Raw genomic sequence first — 18,480 nt, forward strand, 5'->3', positions numbered from 1 at the left:
CTTTGCTTTTAGCTTTGCACTGCAGGACCCAATCTCACAGCCAGACTAACTAACAGCAAGGTAAGGAATGCTGGGTCATCTTTGCTCTAGGCATGTTCCAGATATGGCAAGGCAGTGTTACTTGCACAAAATCTACAGCTCCTTTGCCTTCAAAACCATAAAAATAAATTAGACTATGAAGGGAGCATAACTTACTCTTAAATAATTCTTTAGTTTTCATTTAGGATTTGTGTAGCCAGGATTTATTAAACAAAAGGTTTGTTTAGAAGTAAAACATCCAAAAGTCAAAGAGTATTGATCATATATTTTTTAATACAAACCATGGATTTTCATTGTATCACACCTATAACTAAAGTCTTTAGAACTTTTACTTTGCTTTTACTTATACATCAGTCTATTTTGTCTCATGTTTTACTGAGATAGACTATGCCAACTGAAGCTTCAAACCAGTGGGAAGGAAAAACAAAGAACAAGTATGACCATCCAGAGAACACCATACCTGAAGTGAGCCAACTGAAGGCCCAGAGTGAGCAAGATAAAAGCCCAAGATGAGGAAGGAAGCAAATTCTTCTTTTCTTGAACAGTCAAAAAGTATATATAGTTGTAAAGTTCATAATGTCTTTCTGAGGTATATGCAGTTATTTCTTCAGTTCAGCTATCATACTCAGCACAGGCATGTAAAGTTAAAGATGGAGGGCTAAAGAAATATATTTATGACATTCTTCTATTTACAAACATGTAGATCTGAAGCTCATTGTCCAGGAAGGTCTGGAGAAGAAAAATTAAATAGTCACATAAATAGGAGAGTGGAAACATTAATCTTAAGAGATCAGATCATTCAAAGCCTTCTAGAAGAATCAGCTAGTGCACACTGACACTAACCTTGTGATCTCACCCTCAGTTCAAAAGATTCTGAGCTCAAGAAACTGGAAATCACATCAAGTTTCCAAGTACACACAGAGAGGTATTTGAAAATAACAACAGCAACAACAAAAATCCAGGGAATTCAGTTGGGCTAGAGACAAATTTTGGAATTTAGTGTTACTTGTGAGCAAAGGTACAAAGCTCTAACTCTGTACCAGTGCTTGCAAGCATTGGAGCATCCAGTCCTTAATATTGCATCAGCCTTCACAAGCTGCCAGGATGCAGCACCTCTCATAAGTGTTATTTCAGGTTCCTCATATTGCTGTCACATGTAGTCATTTCATCCTAAAATAATCCCTCTCACAGTGCATAAGCACTAAAGGGCACACTCCACAGCAGAAAAGGTGGATTGAGAAAAGACATGGTAACACCACAAACCTATACCTGAGACAATGCACATCACCCTGCTGTGCAAGTCCCAAAGGGTCAGTGAGAAGAAATTTCAGAAAAGCTTACAAGGAATTCTTGCCAGGTAACAGGATTGGCAAGACCAAAAATACATCTCATCTTTACCCATCTAGATTACTTTCCCTTTCCTGTTTCACATATATATTGATTTTTAGATATGATACACAAATGCATACTTTTCATCAGATATTAAACACACATTTGTTGTGCATTGTAAGATTTTTCTTGGAGATATCTTTTTTATTAATTTTATGCTAGGAAATTAGGCCAAATTTATTTCAAACACAACTTCCAGCAAGATTAAAAAGAAGTAATTTTGAAATCTCAGAGTTCATGCTGACACCAGCTCCATAAGCCAAAACAGAAACTATATATTTTTGTTGAGGTGTAGTTTTCATTAACTAAGAACCAAATTCCATTGAGTTATCTACTTGTAGCTGTCTTGGAAAAAAGGAATGTAAATATCAAAGCAGACTTTGTAGCATGAAAAGGATGTATTAATCCTTCACACAAATTTTAGGCCCTTTGGTTACTATACTAGAATACAAATTTTCCAAATAACTACATTTTCAGAATAAAAAAAACAGCATAAAGTCAATCAAATTTTTATCTGCTTCTCTTTCCCCTTATTAACTATTAAAATAACAGAATAAAACTGAAGTAGTATATGTAAGCTTTATGTTTCCTTCTGGTTTCACAATTTCAACACTATTACTCAATACATACATAGTTAATTACACTTAACAGAAAACACACCAGTTTTTAATTCTTTTTTTGACACACAATGTCAAACTTCTGCATTATTCCATAACAAATAACTCATTATATTGTTAAATTTCAGTTTTGCCTTGAAAGACTCTTACAACTAACACAATCACTCATAATACAAGTCTCTACCAGAGGCAAATGCTTTAAGTAAACTGATGCTAGAAATATGAAGTTTACTTTATATTTATATCCTTACTTTTGAAAAATATACTTTTAGAAGACTGTGTTGGTAGCTTTGTATTCTAAGATATTTTTCTGTCCTCAGAGGTAACAGACTTTTTTAAAAGTCTGTGAAACACATCCATATATGTCAAATACAAATTCTTGTGTTCTGGTGGCTTTTGTTTACTTTTGCCAATGCAAGTTCATAAAAAATTTCCTTTTGTATTCTCCTTTCATCACCCAACATCCGAAACATCTATATATTTCGGTGTAACTTTATTTCATGCAATAAATAGTAAGTCAGGATGTTGGGTGAGAGAGAAGACTCAGAGGATTCCTCCACATCCCACCATAGTAATATTCCAGTTTCCACCTGTCACTGTGCCTGCAACCAGAATGTCAATAGGCAGAAATGATTAAGAAATCCTGGCTTCCTCATGTGCACCTGAAAACCTAATGCTTCCCTTACTGCTGTCATACTTGCTTCCACTTGTCTCATTCAAATTTAAGTGACTGATATCAAATAAATATTGACATAAATAACTAGAATAAGGCAGAATTAAAGCTAATTTCCTATATCTCAAGTGATGTTTGTAATTACTGGACAGAGACTTAGGTGGAGGAAACTCCTATCACTAAAAACCAAAGAAACCTCAAATAAACAAAAATTTCAAAATGCTGCTTATCTCAGCAGAGATTAAGTATTTCTGGGTATTTTTAGAAAAGCATAGGATAGTTTTATTGATAGATGCTAACACCACTAGGTGAATTTTCAAGTCAAAACTTGAAGAAGAACTTCAGACTCTAAATACTTTCTGGATCTCATCTTTTATAGTCCCAACATACTGAAAGTAAACATTCTCCCATAACCGCAACAAAGTGTTGAAAGGTTTAATATTAAACTCTTTAATTAAACTTATTGTGTTTGGTAAAAACAGCAAAAGGTTTATAAAGAGTTTCTACATTGTCATTTAGAAACACAGTGATGGATTCACAAACAATACACAATTCATTTCAATTACATCTAATAGCACTCAGGAGAACAGTGAATAAACCTGAATTATTCTGAATTATTGTAGCATAAGTGGCAATAAAACATGACAGATTCTGCAACTGCATTGTAAAAGGCTATTATATTTTATGTAATACTGCAAGTCAAAGATCTGAACTGATTGCATTAAAATATTTCAAGAACAGATAAATTCAAGATTTTTATATCTCAGTAGAAACTATACTCAATTTGCATATATCTGTAAGTGTAAATTTCAGTTTGTAAATTTTAGTAAACAAAAAAGAGTGGCTAATGATTTATCAGTGTTTAAAATGCTAGGTGAGATTAACTGGAAAACAGTGATTTTATTATCACTAAGAACAAAGGCAGAATATAACCAATTAATGAAACTCTATACGTCTGAATCTATGACTTTTTGTAAAAGGTTACTTGTATACTGAAAAGATTCTGGAAAAATATTTCCAGAAATATCCCTTTCTCATCAGTTCCTTATGGTCTAGGGTCCCAATCTTGCAGTGGGAAGAAAGAAGTCTTCACTTCAGAAGGGGAGAGAGAACATCTGTGAATCAGGTATGTAAGTCAAAGAATGTGATTGATTGCTCTCAGTCTTCAACACCAAAGAAAGCCAAATATTCATCTATCCATATTATCACAAATTCTTACCATTGTACCCAGCATTAAGTAACAATGGATGTCATTTTTCTTTGACTACTTGGGGAAAAGGAGTTTTTTATTGTTTGTTTCAAGTCTTAATTTTAGCCATTTTTAATGAGCCATAATTGCTATATAATAACATTGGTGGAAGTATTAGCCTGGAGATTTTCACCCTGTTCATAAAGTCTATACACAGAAATTGTCTGTCCTGTCTATTATTAAGACACTCATGAGTCATTTGCCTTAAAAGGCTCACACTTCCAACTGATAGCTTTTCAAATGCTTCACCAGTCACTGAACATTGAGAAGACTGAGCAAGGATTGATGGTCAAGCATAAAAATGCATTAAAATCTCATTTTACTATAGAATTTTTATTATTTTTTAAAATGAAGTTCTGAAATTTGAGAGCACTCTGTCAACAAATTTAACATCATCCATTAAGATGTGGGCAGACCATGACTGTTTATAACGATAAATGTGTCTGACCCATGCATATATTTATTGTTGAGTCTAGCTTTTAGACTAGTGGACTCTCCTGAAAGCAGAAAACTAAAAAGCAATCAATTGTTTTCAGCATCTTGTATACTTTTGCACTGCAGCATCCAGGACACAGGAACAAAATTGGCTAAATAAATATTCACCTAATCCAGCATTTATTCCCAAATGTATTAGATGATACATGAAATTCAATAAAAGAAAATATAAGCCAAACTAATGGCCAGAGTGTTTTATTCTTCCTTGCATACAAAACACTTCAAAAATTCTGCACAAAAATGCCTTTTGGAAACAGAAGTTTAAAATCCTAATTACTTGCAGGACACTGCTGCTCAGCACAGAGACTTACAGTGCTTAGAACAGCCTACATAATGTAAATATTTAGGCCTTGGACCCAGAAATACCTTGGTGCTGTGTATCTGTCTTAAAATGTAATCATACAAAAGCTTTGTCAGGAGCAAGATGAAACTCGAGAACTCCTCTTAAGGAAATGTAGTTTAGAGGCCACATGTAGTTTCCTGAAGTATAACAGAATAAGAAAAAGAATAATCTTCTGGGTTTTTTGTGAAAAACATGAATGATTTAGTAGAAGTTTATCTATTAGTAAGAGATTTGGCCTAGCCTTGTAACAGATCAAGTCACAGACAACTCAGAACATGACAATGTCAGACTGGCATGCATATTACATTTAATACTCCATACCACAGAAGTTCATGGGGCTGCTCTTAGCCACTTTAGGTTATTTTGACAAATATGGACAAAACTAAATACAAATAAAGTCATAGTTCTCCCCTTTACTGTAAGGCATAACTTTCTCATATTATGAATAATTTCAGGGCCAGAAATTGGAAATGGGTGATGAAGTTTCTAGGCAGAAACTTGTCCCCACAAGGAGTTGACTATTACCCTGAAACCATATTGCAGTGAGGGAAAAAAAATCTTCCAGTTGTTTTTATAGCATTTACAGTTTTTAAATAGTACACCTGAAGGTTCTATTGAGATAAACACTTATTAATAAGTACTTTGAATGCTCTATTAATATTTAATAGGGGAAAATATGTGATTAATTGCATTTCTGTATTTTACTTTCCTGATGCTGTTCAAGACCTACCATTGCATTGCAATAAATACCATTTACTTGAGAGAAGAAACCCAAGAAAAACACCCAGGACTAACAAACAAAATGAAAAAGTTCTCATTAAAGGTCAGATTGCAGTTGGCAAAATGAAGTTCTCTCAACCTTACTAACATTGAATATGGTAGCCAGAAGAGTTAGTCTTGCGTGATCACTGCTGCAGGCAATGACAGCCTGAAGAGTTTCAGCCTGAATAAAGTTTCCTATACATGTCCACTGACAGAGAAAACTTTGCTTTCAGGAATAAATATCCCTTAACTTCCTTATTAATTTGTTTAGAAATATATTCTGTTTAATTCAAAGTAATAGATCTCATATCCAGGTTACAAAATGTATATAATTCTCTTTTCAGCTCTTTTTAGTTCCCTTCATAATGTAAAAACACTATGAAAGTTTAAATGTTCTATAAAATTTTCTATCTGCAGGTTCATTTTATGAATGACTTCTTGACTCTGTCCACAATATCTTATGCGTTGGCTCTCTTTGGGACATTTCATTGACTCAGCTGTAATGGCACCCTTGCCTAGATCTTGATTCTATGGAGACAGCACATATTATATCTTCACAAACCCATAAATTTAAATTCTCTACTTAAATTTAGCATGATTCAAAGAAGCAAGAACTCTTTAAATGATTTTTTTTAAATTAAAGGCATTTTATTCTAAGTGGAAGTTGATTTCTGATGTCTTGGCAACAAGCATTTCATTGTACAGCTGACAGAATTCTCTATTAAGTTAGTGGTATAAACAAACACCTCATTTACACAAAGGTATTGATCTCATATAATCAGTTGTTGTGGAGGTTTTTTGGCTAAAAATAAAAGTGTGTGATTGCATATACCCATGCATGCTTCCTTCTGCATAAGCACCAATCCAGTATCCAAATTACTTGGCCACAATAACCCATCCTCCTTTAACTGACAAAAAATTCACTGTTTCCCAAAGTGTGTATTTAAATTACACTGAAATTGTTGTTGTCAAGGCAGGATGGGAAAGAAGAAGACTCTGATTCAGAAGGTTGTGAGAGTAAAACTCCGTTTATTCCAAATGCACCGCTCTTTTATACAGAACTTCGCAAGGATCAAATCCATTGGTTCTGAAGTGAAAACAACCCACCACCATTGGTTCAGAGTGCTTGACACACAGTGATAGAACTTAACTATAAACAATGTGAAAAACAAGAGAGATAAAGAATTATTTGCATTCTTTCCTAGCACTCCCCCAGGCTTCTTGCCTGGCTAGTTACTCTCAATTTCTTCCTTTGACGGAATCTGAGTCCCACATGAAAGTGGAAATATTTTTATTTCATTCAGCAATACTGATACATTCATTTAGCAATGTCTGGATTCACTTTTGGAAATTTGTCTTGGCAAATCACTATCTGGCAGAACTACATTTAACCAGGATTATCTTGGGAAAAGAAGATAACAGAGACGTACTCAGTATACTAACTTCACATTTATACAAAAACACATATAGAATAGAATCTATGTTGAAGGCTGCCAGGAGGAGCTGTTTAAGGAAGTCAGTACATGCAGCTTTCTCCTATTCCAAAGATTCCTCTAAAGAAAGTTTGTATATTTTAGCAAGACAACTCAAGGACATAAAAAGCCAGTGAAACTGAAGTGCCTTTCCTCTAGCAACATAAAAGGGGGAGAAGAAAATAAATATTTTACCCTTGTCATTGTACTCCTTCCAGTTATTTCTAGCACTTTTGTTTGAGACAAGAATTGTCATCATATAGGAACAAACTGAAATATATTCACTATGATACAACCACTTAGCTCTTCACAAATCCAGACATTTGTATCATTTATAACAGCCTGGATATTTATTTGTAGAAACAAGTTTGAAAGATTCTAAAAATCAGTGCTTCAAATAAAGTCTAGGAATATTCAGTGCTATGTCCCTTGTAGGTCCACTCTGCTCTAACCCTGTTGGATACCAACCTAACCTGTAAATATCCCAAAGCAGTAGTAGGCTTGTAGGATCATCTAAATCTAATCTCTGTCCAGACCTGTTACCAAAGTATATAAACTAAGTCTTGATTCAAAATTTAACACTGTCTACTTTTTTGTGTAGCAAAGTTAGATATTAAAATCCTTAGTTGGAATATATTTTTTATCCAATTGTTGATTTTGTAACCTTTCTTACCAAAACCAAATGTTCATACCTACCAGCAGTAAAAATACCCAAATCTTGATGAATAGAGCTATCAAAGACCACCTGTATGTGTGCAAATTGACATGCAAATGAAAAATTACTCCAATATAAAACACTCAGAATAAGATGAATATTTGCTGAGAAACATTAACTAAGTACCAAATTCAATATAAAAGGATTTTCCAGAGACCCCTTACAGAGTAACAAAAACATAAACAAACAGCTGCATAAAAACTTAACTCAGTAACTTCTTAATATACTTGAATTGGTAAGCTATTTGGCACTGTGCACTTAACAATTCTCAAGAGCTTGGAAAAGACTAACAGTAGAAATGCAAACTATTTCATCTACCCAGAAATAAGTGTTGCAAAGCAAAACCACTAGTGACATGAAATATTTCACTGCTGCCACCACAGAAGGGGTTCAGTTTTCAAACAAGAACTTGCACTATATTGAAGCTCCACCAGACTGAACACAGATTGTATTGAATTCATGGATTTCTAAAAACTCTGGAAGATCTGGAATCACATTACTTTTACAAGTATATCTTTCATCACTCTGAATTTTTCTTAAAGCGTATTCCCAGCTCCTTACCTCTCCTCCTCCCCAGTCATTCCTTATACAAAGGGGACTTGAGCCATAATAGCTGGTACTAGGATTCACTCACAAATATACTACGTCAGAGCTTTATGCCTGAATTAAACCTGGAAAATATGAATAGTCCCTGACAAAGTGAATTTATTGGACTATTTCCTCCAGCTAAACCAACACAAATTCCACTGACATTGGAAGCCTGGAATGTTAGTTCACTTAATATCAGCCTCTTATGTTTAATGTGTCTACAAGAAAAAAGTGGGTTTTGCATATTTTACTTCATATGCACAGATAACCATAGTCACAATAGCAGTATTTTTTGACAAATTAGTAATTTCAGATGCCCAAAAGAACGGAGGGGCACAGTATTCCCAGGACCTATAGATGTATTCCATCTGGTCCCATGGACATGTGTACCTTCAGGTTCCTTAAATGGTGTCTTCTAAACTATGTCTTCTACAGTGAGCAATGGTTCATTCTCCCAATCCCTGCTTTCACCTTCTGCAGCTTGGGTGCTGTGGCTTGAACACTTGCTGGTGGACATCAAGACAGAAAAACTAATTCACTTCCTCAGCATCCTCCATGTCCTGGTGACCAGGACTTCTGTGTTCTTCTGAGAGAGCTTTTATCTTCCCTAATATTTCTTTTATTGTTGGTGTACCTAAAGAAGCTTTTTTTTTTTTTTTTTTTTTGTACCTTGGATGTCCTTGGCCAGATTTACTTCTGTCTGTACTTTAGCTTTGTTAACAAGATCCTTGGCTGTTTGGACAATTTCTCTGTATGCCTCCCAGGCTACCTTCCACTGGTTCCACACTCTAAGCTATCTGTATGTGTTTAAATTTGTTCAGGATCTCCTTGTTCATCCATGCAGGCCTCCTGGTGCTCTTCACTGATTTAAAGATTGCATTTTTATTGAGCCTGGAGGATACAATCCTGGAGTATCATCCAGATCTCTTGGGCCTACCTCTGCCTGTCCTTCCTAGAGATCCTGTATCCTTTAATTTCAGCACTCCAGTCTTAGGAGCCATTTCACAGTGTTCCAATGATGCCAATAAGGTTTCAGCCTTTCAAGCATGGGCACATCTCATTTGTCCTCTTTATTCCCCATGCTGCATGTATAGCATAGAGGCATTTAAGATGGGCAACCAGTGAGGCTGGCTTTCTGACTGAAGTGACGAGGAGTCCTTGGTGCACTCCTCATGACCTGTGTAGCCTCAACAAGCTCTGGGCATCTCTTGCTGACTCTGTCATCTAAAACATGAAATTAATTGGTTTCAATTGTATGCCCTACTACTTGATTACTCTTATCTGAAGTACGTGGTCCCTGACTACATATAATCCTCAATATTAGTGTTCAGATTACATCCCTTATCTTGCTGCAGGAAAAGTGTATTACCGCTGCTCCACTCTGCTGCATTTTAGTATTTACCTCCTTGATACATTATCAAAAGAGATAAAAGAAGGCCATGAGGTGATACAGCATATCTAGCTCTATGGGTTGCTGTAATCCTTTTTTCCGGAGATTTGTTGATGGTTTGGAATTTTTTTGTTTTTATTTTTGTTTTTAAATAGTTAGGTCAGTATTCAAGACAAAAATGTCTTCATAAAGATGAGTAAGTCTTCCCAAATTTTGATCTAATGCAGAGAGTGTAGGTGCTATTGGCTCCCTGCTCCCCTTCCAGACCAAAGGGACACATCACCACCACTTAGCTTAGAGCAGGCAATGCTGAGGAGAAGGACATCTCATGTTCCTCTTCCAATACTGCTGCTACAACAGAGAAAAACATTGCTAAATTTATGACAGCATATCAGATAATTCCCCTACATGGCAAAGAGGCACAGGAAGCAACACTATTGCAGTGACTCCCATAGTGAAAAAAAGATCCATCCTGTAGTGAAAACTTGCATATATTTGTTTTCCTTAATACAGATCAGACCATGCTGAGGCATATTTTTCTACAATCCTGATCCACTTCTCCTATATCACCTATTTCTCAGCTTTTTTTAAAAACTAGTTTCTTCTCCTTAGTTCCCTACCTTTTTTGTCACAAGTTCAAATAGCAGGGAAAAAGCGAGAAAATAAGTCTGACACAAGACAGAATTCAGTTCAGTGGGTTTGCTGTTATAAACCTTCCCTTTACATGGGAAGGTTTATAAAACAGAGCAACTTAAACACCTCACAACACCCTTCTGATAAATAACTATTAATGTACGTTTTCTCATAAATATTTACAAAGGCAAGACACCATAGTTCTTATCCAGTACCATTTAAAATATTCACAAGTTAAACAAGTGTGTGAGAGGGAGGAAAAAATAGTATTGACATCCGTTCAAATAAAGACTAAAAATCTCTTTTTGATTGTGCCATTCACATAATTTTGAGTGTGGTCAAGAGGAAGTGCTGGTCATACAGTTCATGTCTAAAATCAGTGATAGGCAGTATCATCTATGAACCTGCTTGTGGCTGAGTTACCTCTCTTCAGTAATAGGCAACCTCAGTTTAAGGTCACTTGCAAAGCTTGGTAGAGAGCTTTGTACACTCTGTCTGTGGCTTAAAAATCCCAAACAAACAAATCCCTAAACCATACAGAGTATCATAAGTTCTACATAGCAGATGTACTAAAGATAAGTGATTTCCCTTTATCAATCCCCACAGGCCTTGTTTTGGGTTAGAACTGGTTGTATTTATTACTCCAAAAATGCCATCAGTTGCAAGGTAGTGCATATTAGGCAGAACGGGTAGCAGGTTCTGTTGTCAAAGCAAATGGGAAAAAAAACCCAACATCAACCCCCTCTTCCATATACACTTCTTCCCTTGTTTACTATGGACTCAAACTCCCCCTTCTTTCTTCTGAGCCTACTCCTTGTTAAATATCTGTGATTGTTAACCAACCTTAAGATGACTCAAATATGTGTGGGAGTTCGTCTTCTTTAATTAAATAAGCCTTGCAGTTGCCAAGCAGCAAAACAAACTTCTACAGAAAAAGAAAAGAATGTTGCAGCAAAACCTTTTTCAGTTCAATTACCAAAAAGATCAAAATAATAAAAAAAAAAATCCATACATCTTTCTTTAGTAAGATTCTAAAATGCTCTTCCATTATTATCATTACTATCCCTGCAAGTAAAACACTCTGCTTATTTGTTAGACTATCATCTCCCACGGAAAAAAAAAGGTTTGAAAGCCTTTTTTCAAAAAAAATCATTTTCTCAAAAAAAAAGCATGAAAACAAAAGGAAAACAAAAATATAGTCACAAGATGCATTTTCACTGGCTGTGAAAGACACTCCAAAATGATCTGTCTGGTCACGGAATGAAATTTCCTCTTTGAAATTCATTAAGTCAGACACTATCAGCCCAATGCTGCAATTCTGATTCAGGCAAAACTGTCATTGACATCAGTGAAAGCTTTGTCTTTATGAAAAGCAAGAACTGAATTAAGGACTGGAACCTAGTTGTGTTTCATTTCATTACCATCTTATTTCACAAACAAAAACTCCATTAAGATCAAAATGATATTCTAATTTAAAGGAAAAACTGCATATCCACAGAACATAAACCAAGCACAGTATGAATTGCAGTGGAATTTTATTGTGGCCTTTATTTTAACTTTCCGTTAGATGTCAGGACTGTGCAAAAATCAACATATATTTTCTTTATGAGTGTTGGCTTCTCTCAAAGTGATTTATGAAAACAGATCTGCTGCTAGAAGTGCTGTAGGGTAGACAGAAGGTTGTAGGGAAAATGCCAGCACACTAGAGACTAAAGAAAAATAGGCAAGAACAAAGTACAAAAGAAAGCAGTATAGGAATATTCAAGTATTTAATATTTTCTTAAGATCTCACAAACACTAAAGAAGCTATCCCATTTATGCTTAAATAAAAATAAAATAAAATAACCAAACAGTTATTGCATCAGAGGGTCTTTTTTTCAGAACTCCACTAAATTTGGGAATGTAGACCTTCATTTTTTTTCTTGCTTTTCATACAAGATTAGAATTATAAATTATAAATTATAAATCCAAATATGTGAGACTTTTCATTGCCTGATCAGAAGTTACATCTGTTCATAAATTTATAGAATATCTTGAGTTGGGAGGGACCCATAAACATCATCAAGTCCAACTCCCTCCTCCTCACATTCGGTGCTATTTAGGTAGTAATATGACAAATTACAGTCCAAAACCTAAAGAAAAAGTGGCATAATTTACACTAATTTAAGGATTCACTAACTCTTGCAACTAAATGGATCAAGCACATTTATATTTCCTACAACTCCATGCTTATATCAATCCTAAGAAAGCAACCTACCTCTGAGTGGAATACATGGGCACACACAAGGGGGCTGACATGCTCCTATAGTGCATATTCAATGTTGTGCTCACTAAGTCACCTGGACCTATACAGTGAATTATACCCCAAATCTGCAGAGCCTGGCAGATGTCATTTTATTGCCACACAGAAAACTTGACTGTTTACTGAAAAAGTAGTCAAATCATTTTTCCTCCTCAAATGTTTCTCAGACACAAGCTTTCAAGCTTTCACAGATATTCTGCCATGCTGCTTTTTAGTATTTGTTTTACTATTAAAAGAATATAAGCAATCATTTGAAGACAGAAAATTCCCATTCAGTTTTCCTAACTGAATTGTTCCCAAATCAGTACGAAGTGTAATACTTGAGATAATTCATAACACTTACAGAGTAAACTCAAAAATGCTTGTGGCTGTATTTCAGACCACCCATGTCTGAAAGCAACCACTGTATTTCCCTCATTTTTTTGTTTAAACTTTGCCTCCAACAGCATCCTCCTAGCCATGAAGCTACAAATGTCCACAAAGCCATCTGTACCTCAAATTCACTTCAACCAGAATGGGGAGCCGTAAGAAAATTCTACAAATATATCTGTCCCGACAACTTTACCACATAGAATCTTAGAAATTTTTAGATTAGAAAAGATCTCTAAGGTCATCAAGCTAATCATAGTAGTCAACAGTCTGTCCACTTCCACAGGATTTCAAGTATTCACAGCTGAAGTTTTTATACCACAGAGTCACACACTTTCCTAATGCATAGGTATGGTTATCATCTCAGTAATTTTTCTTTTAAATTAAAGGTTCTATGCTGAGATCTGCAAGATCTGGTCGAGCATTGGGGAAACTATATAGGCATTGGAATGACACCTGGAAAAACCATGTGTTGTTCACCCTATTAAAACACAAGGTAACACAAGAAGACAGAGAATGTTGTTTGCAACTACAAGAGTCATTAGAGCTTATTATTACAGAATATTTTAGTATCACATGTTTAAGATTCATGTCACTTTACTGAATGTGTAAGACTATGTAAAAATAAGAATATAACAAAATATGCAGGGTATGTTAAAAAATATAAAATATTTAAAAAATATATAAATAAATCTAAAGTTTGCATCTTAGTTCTTCTATATAGACAACCAGTTTTCCAGGAGGATTCTTTAAAAGAAAAAAATAAATTTAAAACAAAAAAAGTCTGAGGAGATAGAATAAAGTTTAAAGGTTAGTAAACAACTTTTTGCTAAATATGACTGTTTGGAAATCTGCTCATTACAACAGAAAACTTCATGAATTTAAAGAAAGCATTCTCTTGGTAATTTCAGGAAAAGGAATACATTTGAATTATCTCTTGGATACAGTTCTCCTTGTTGGACAGTCTTCTAAGTAAACATTTCAATCCTTAGTATTGTTTGATAATTTTTTTTATTATTTTTCAATATATCTGTTTTCACCGTGTATTTTTATTTGCTTTAGGGGCATAAATAGGACTTAAAAGAAGTTTGATATTTTCAGCAGTCATCTCATCATGTATAAGTGGATTACATTAAGATTCAGTACATGAAAACACCAGATAATGATTTTTAAAAATTTTAAAATAATATATTGCACATCAAAATAATTTTTTAATTGAAATGTATATTGAGGTAGTTTACATTTTGGAGGCACAGCTTTCCCTCTTTTGTTTCATTGCTCAGATATGTTAAAAAGGCAATTCTTCTAAAATACGCTGTAAAGCAGACAGGTTTTTTTCATGTTAAGGAAATAGCATTGGAGAAACAAGAAATCCTGACTTCTCTCAGTTCTAATCAAAGTTGTTACTGGGCAAGTAGAACCTTCAATAAAATGTTTTTCTATGCAACCCACAGAAGTCATCTGTACATGGAGCTGTGTGCCTTTCAGCACCTGTTTTGCCAAGGAGTACCTAAAAGACATTTGAAGAGGTGCTCCTGCCTATGGGTAAGTCAGTTGGACTTAGATGATATTTAGGGTCCTTTTCAACCCAAACCATTCTGTGACTCTCTGAACTGTGTGACCAACATGGTGGTATTAATTCTTGTAGTAGTGAGTAAGTTTCTATCTGGCTTATTCAGGCAAATTAAAATCTACCTTTATGTATTATATTAAAAAGTGCAAAGAAATTTCTTCTTATGAGAAGTATAAACACAGGAAACCAAAGGACACTTCTACAAATCAGCACAATATTTCACTGTGCAGTTTACTGGTACAACTAAATCAAATAATGCTGAATCCCACTAACTTATTTTCAATAAGCTCCACAGCCCTAAGAATTAGTTGTGCTTTGCTAGGGCTGCAGAGCAGTGCTCCTATGCTGGAAGCAGGAAGTCAGACATTTCAGCTACCCAGATGAGATTTTGCTTTGTGGCTGTTACAGTCGCAGGACTGGAAATTGCAGAACCACCTGCAGCAGGTGAAGATCTGCTGCTCTTGGTCATTTCTTAAGTCTGACACTGTTTGTCTGTCACTGATAAGCTATGATTTCATCCAGATGTTAAGGCCACAAAGCTTCTGTTTCTATTCAGACAGCTCAGAAGCTGCTCAACCAACACCCCTGACCAGGCATCCTGCTAAACTCATGAAGAAGTCACTTAACACCCTATCTTTTTAAAAGGATTTTACAAATTCATAGCACATTAACAGTTTTCCCTGTTACATTCTACTTGGAAACTGGGAGTTAGGCAACACAGTGTCAGTAATCTCAAGTGCAACACCATATGTCAAATCTGTTAGATTTAGCAATAACAGATAAACACTTGGAATATACGACATGCACATGCTCCTGAGCACACAAGGAGTCAGTACACATGAATTTTTACAAGCTGTGAAGAAGACTTTACAAGGCCTTGGTGAAATAATGCATTAAAATTCATTTCTAGTATCCATGAATAAAAAAAAGTGAGGGCATTCAGTGTTGCTTGCATTTCCAACCCTCAATTCCTCCGCTGAGAACCCAATGTAACTGGGAACTCTCTTCATAAGATCTTACAAGTCATGAAAAATTGCAGCATTGGTTCCTCTTCAGGTAAGAACATTGTGTGAATCTGGTAGATTTTTGATTATGTTGACAAATTTCAGTAGAGAGATGGTATCAACAAAGAAAAGAACCTATTCCATTAAAAAGCAGTTTCCCCAGATTAAATACAGCACATTCAGCAGATTTCAGTTGCTCTTCAGCTTTTCCATTAGACTTCTCCGTTGTTTAACTGGATGCTAGGTAAAGAAGGGACCTGGCCTACATTGATGTAAAGCCCAGACATAGCTGTTCTTTCAGAACATTTAATTAGAAACATTAAGAAACAGTTATGTTTCTTCAACAGATTAGGTGGTACTATCTTCATGTTTAACAGAAACATATATATATATATATATATATATATATATATATATATATATACACACCCACCCCTTAAAACAGGAAGCTGAAAAGAAGTCATTACATATTCAAATTCTGGTTTCCACTGGAGAAAATCATCTTACATGAGGAACAACAACAGAAAAAGCAAGATATTTGCCTGGTCAGTTCACCTTGGCAAATGCAATGACAATTGTAATGTGTCTATTTAGTGTCCTTCAGAGTTTGGTGAAAGATATCTGGAAAAATATCTGGAAAAACAATTTGGTACTGAAGGCTAAATTGAGTCCACGCTTAAGTGTTTTCTTAATTTCACAGGCTGTTTTTGTATGCCACTTTAAGGCTTTATCTGTAGGCACTTCAAATCAAGAAAAGTTTTTAAAATCTCAGTTATTTTTATAACCTGGCAAGGTCTAGACAACATTGTCTTGACAGAATGGCCCTGTCTTCGAGCTAATCAGTTAAGGGTAATAGTACAAGCTTTTCCATAAACAAATAGATCCAACTCACAATGGGTAGTTTGTTGTTTGCTTCACTATCTGGAAAGCAAATTATCTCAGATAAGGCATATCAATCACTTCTGGTCATAAATGACTGTTGACTTTGACAAGCTGTCAGTGAAAAAAGAAAAAGTCATATTTCAAATTTGTTATCTTAAGACAAAGAAAAATTCCTTCCCCCAGCAGTAAACAAAAACCCTTCAGAAGTCTCAGACAAGCATCTACACCTGAAAATAGTCAGCATGAGAGCCAATCCAACACAAACCTTGTAAAAGCTGTCTATTCCATAGGAATAAGAGCAGCCCAGGTTGGAAGGGACCTTGATAGATCATCTGGTCCAGCCTTCCATGGGAAAAGAAGCCTAGATGAGATTATTTAGCAAGGTCCAATTACATACTAAAAATCTTCAGTTATGTGGAAAGATCACGATCATATCCCTGAGGAGGCTGCCCCCAGTATCCTAACATTTTATGAGACATTTATAGCATTCTGAAACTCCTCTTATTTACCTTTATTCAATAAAAAATGTATTTTTTAAAAAAATTCACAGTTTGTAACACATTTGCATAAAAGAGTTGTGCCTTAAAAAACTTTTCTGAATGCTATGCTGAAAGGGGAAAACTGGGGTACACTTCCTTATTTCATTCTAATGTCTACTGAGATAAGCTCCTTGCACGTATTTCCTTTTTGGAGGAAATGTTTCAAAGAACTGAATTTTGCCTTTCTTGTAGCTGGAAAGAAATTCTGGTTCACTGTAATGCCAGGCTCCAAATGTCTCATGGTTGCCCAGGTGTTTCCTGCTCACTGGCTTTGTAAAATGCCTGCACTGTATTTAACTTCAGAAATTCATTTATATGTGTGACTTTATGATAAAGGAAATTATATCTCACTGCTGCCAATATGCATGAAATAGCTTTGTTATTAGCTCTGGCAACTCAACAGTTTTTCCATTTTACATTTGTTTCACTAATGGCCTTTACTTATTCAAGTGATTCCCACAGGTATCCAGGTATTCATAATAATGAAAAAACATTTTTTCTGAAGTAATAGTCCATAATATACTACCTTTAAGAAAGAAGAAATGTGAAAGAAGGGTCATGCTGATTATATTGAAGTTTTTTTTCAAAGCATACTCCTTAATCTCAATTTTAAATACAATTATTTAAATGAAACAACCATAAAACCTAACTGCCAAGATAAGTCTAAATACATTTCTAAACCCTTCCTCCTCATGCTGCATGGACTACATCATTATAATAAAAATAGTCCGCCTCATTTTAATATTGAAAGGAAAATAAACATCATAGTTGAAGTCTGGACACTTGATAAATACTGCTCAGATATTTGAAACACAATATTCTATCTTATTTTTCACTAACATCAGGGTTCACTCTATTCACTGCTAATCTTTGTGAGATACTGAAACAGTCTGTGAAACAAGTAAACAATTACTATTGCCTGAGCAAATAAATAATTGAGATGTTTCAAGAATTAATATGAATTAGCTTAGATTTTCTTTATACAGATTTTGTATTACCACTTTTTCATGAATGCAGGACATAGCTTGTTTGGTTGTTTTTTTTTGTTTTTTTTTTTTTGTGCAAACAGAGCTTCTGAACTATGTCAAAATTTGTCTGTTACTATTGCTGCTGAATCCCATTCAAACTAAGTGGAGGTAACAGTCATCTTTTTCCTCAATGTGTTTTGATTTGTGCTTTATCTGCTGACAAGGATGTCACAAAAGCTTCAACCCTTCCACCTTTATTAAAAGCTTTTGATGAATGAGATATTTTTATAAATATGTTTTTATACAGCAAAAATATTTTGAACTTTCCTCTGGCAGAAGTATCTTGATACTAATGAAAAAAAAATAGTAATATTTCCAGATCAGGTCTGCTTGAAGATCCTATATATTAGTAATGTCTCAGAGATGGGATTTCTTCTTTGTCTCCATCATCAAGGTGGTACTCAATGGGCTGGATGGA

Source organism: Lonchura striata, chromosome 4 (genome assembly GCF_050655825.1).
Source record: "Lonchura striata isolate lonStrDom1 chromosome 4, ASM5065582v1, whole genome shotgun sequence".
NCBI classification, from domain to species: domain Eukaryota; kingdom Metazoa; phylum Chordata; class Aves; order Passeriformes; family Estrildidae; genus Lonchura; species Lonchura striata.